At 53.0% G+C, this 2,991-nt stretch overlaps 1 long non-coding RNA gene across 1 annotated transcript; it reads right to left on the bottom strand.

The window, feature by feature from the left end:
• Positions 1–473: 473 nt before the first annotated feature.
• Positions 474–2,185, bottom strand: LOC123124716 (uncharacterized). The gene is made up of 3 exons (XR_006461204.1): positions 1,128–2,185; positions 799–936; positions 474–703 (listed from the first exon to the last, which is right to left on the bottom strand). It is a non-coding gene; the product is annotated as an uncharacterized lncRNA (long non-coding RNA).
• Between the last annotated feature and the right edge of the window lie 806 nt (positions 2,186–2,991).

The raw sequence follows: 2,991 nt of genomic DNA, 5'->3' as shown, positions 1-2,991 counted from the left end.
AGAGTTGATCTACCGCGAGATCGTAATGGCTAAACCCTAGAAGTCTAGCCTATATGACTATGGTAATGTGTCCGTTCTGGACTAACCCCTCCGGTTTATATAGACACCGGGGGGATCTAGGGTTTACATAGAGTCGGTTACATAAGAAGGAATCTTCATAATCGGTCGCCAAGCTTGCCTTCCATGCCAAGTAGAGTCCAATCCGGACACGGGTACGGTCTTCGGCCTTCATGTCTTCACGGCCCATCAGTCCGGCCCATAGATAGCAGGCCGGACGCCCGAGGACCCCTTAGTCCAGGCAACAGAACTCTCCCTCGGCCTCAACTGGATCAAGAGTACGAGGGACGTCATCAAGCTAAATGTGTGCTGAACGTGGAGGTGCCGTACGTTCGGTACTTGGATCCGTTGGATCGCGAAGAAGTTAGACTACATCAACCGCGGTACTAAATGCTTCCGCTTTGGGTCTACGAGGGTACGTGGACACACTCTCCCCTCTCGTTGCTATGCATCTCCCAGATAGATCTTGTGTGTTCGTAGGATTTTTTTTGAAATTACTGCGTTCCCCAACACTCCCCCCTCCCTCTCCGGTGAGTCGACGACCACCACCTCGCCCCTCTCCGGCGAGTCGACGACCACCACAAACCAAACCAGTCCGCCGCTCGGCCTCCGCCGGTCCTAGCCTTGCCGGGAGGATGGCGGCTCCCTGAAAAAACAGAGAGAGAAGCGAGGATGAGAACCAACCCGCACAGTCCAGATGACCAAAATGTACGAGCGATAGAACATAAAAGACGAGCCTACCTAGCCGCACGACCCACGCTCCAATCCCATCTTCCACCTCTAGCGCGCCGCACCCTTACCATGCCGCCACTCGTCGCCGGCCCCAGCGCATACACCTACCCAAGTCCTAATAATCCTAAAGAAGGAGAGAGGGCTGATCTGAAGATACACAGAAAAAATTAGCCGATCCGAATATACACAGAAAAAATTTGAGATGCCATTTGAGCTATAATAATCCTGAAGAAGGAGAAGAGCCGATCTGGAGATACAGAAAAAAAATTGGTGCAGCCATGGTGTGCCCAGCCTGATTCATACAGAGATGGCCAAGGATGGTACAGGGAAGAGCTCACGGAAGAGAAAACTTGGTGATTTCACCCGAGCCGCCCCAGAATCCTTCCGCCACCGGCAAATGAGCAGCACCACCAGACCTCCTCCCTCGCTTCCGCCATAGGTCCAACCAGTCCTAATAATCCTAAAGAAGGAGAGAGGGCTGATCTGAAGATACACAGAAAAAATTAGCCGATCCAAAGGTACACAGAAAAAAATTTGAGATGCCATTTGAGCTATAATAATCCTGAAGAAGGAGAAGAGCCGATCTGGAGGTACAGAAAAAAAATTGGTGCAGCCATGGTGTGCCCAACCTGATTCATATAGAGATGGCCAAGGATGGTACAGAGAAGAGCTCACGGAAGAGAAACCTTGGTGATTTCACCCGAGCCGCCCCAGAATCCTTCCGCCACCGGCAAACGAGCAGCACCACCAGACCTCCTCCCTCGCTTCCGCCATAGGTCCAACCAGCCCCCGAGCGTGCTAGCCGGCCGCCAGATCTGGCAAGCAACCGAGCCGCCACTGCACGCCAGCCCCGCAGCCCGCCGTTGCTCCCAGCCAGCCACCGGGAGGGGTGTGATAGCCTGGCTTATTAGGAACACTACTCATATCAATAAGGAATTTCTTCTTTTCCGGGAGCCCATTCGGACAGAACTCCAAAATTAAGCGTGTTCAGTTTGGAGTAGTTTCAGGATGGGTGACCGACCAGGAAGTTGCTCCCGGGTACGCATGAGTGAGAACAAAGTGCGCAGAAAAGACTAGTATTGATCTGTGGGCCAGTCTAGATCCCGCCAGGAGTAACGACCACCGGCGGGTATGCCCGGGGCGTGACAAGGGGCTCCACCACCACGGCACCGGTACTCCGCTCCGGCCCCCGTGAGCCGCCCAAGCAGGCCGCGGCAGCAAACACACACACCAACGCTGCCAGAATTTCCCCCGCCAGCTTTGGCAGCCGGGAAGTGGCTAGGTGGTGAGGTGGATGGAGAAGAGGAGGAGGAGGAGCGCTTGATGGTGAGGTAGCAGGAGGAGGAAGATCGAGGCGGAGCGGCGCTGGGGTGAGGATGAGAGGAATGGCGAAGTGTATAAGGGGCAGTCACTGGGCGCTCAGTGGGGATTTGTTGCTTGCTATTGCTTTTTTAATCAATTATTGTTGCTGTACACCGACTGGAAGCTGCTTGATGCTATGCGTGCTAGCACAAAAAAAATCTGGTGCTCATCCTTTGGATTTACGTGCGATCATTAATGGCGCTGGTTGATTATTTGACTGTACCGAGCTGGCACTCTTGCACTCTGATGGCAACAATTCCAACTTATGCCATCTGCTGATATTCATGTTTTTTTTGCGAGAATTTTTTTCAATTTATTCATCTTCAATCATGATAGTACAATGAACACTAGAAATAATAAAAATTACATCCAGATTCGTAGACCACCTAGCGACGACTACAAGCACTGAAGCGAGCCGAAGGCGCGCCGCTGTCATCGCCCCTCCCTCGTTGGAGCCGGGCAAACGTTGTTGTAGTAGACAGTCGGGAAGTCGTTGAGCTAAGGCCCCATGAAACCAACGCACCAGAACAGCAACCGCCGCAGATGAAGAGTGTAGATCAAAAGAATCCAATCTGAAGACACACGAAGTAAGACGAACGCCGAACAGATCCGAGCAAATCCACCAAAGACAGATCCGCCGGAGACGCACCTCCACATGCCCACCGATGATGCTAGACGCATCACCAGAACGGGGGCTAGGCGGGGAGACCTTTATTCCATTTTCAGGGAGCCGCCGCCGTCTCGCCTTCCTGAGCATGACACAAACCCTAACAAGGCTCAAAAACATATCTAAAAACGGAGCCCTCCCACTGGCAAGGGCCGAGATCCACTCCGCCTCCA

The sequence above is a fragment of the Triticum aestivum genome, chromosome 5D (assembly GCF_018294505.1).
Source record: "Triticum aestivum cultivar Chinese Spring chromosome 5D, IWGSC CS RefSeq v2.1, whole genome shotgun sequence".
NCBI classification, from domain to species: Eukaryota; Viridiplantae; Streptophyta; class Magnoliopsida; order Poales; family Poaceae; genus Triticum; species Triticum aestivum.
This window is presented reverse-complemented; position numbering and strand designations above follow the sequence as displayed.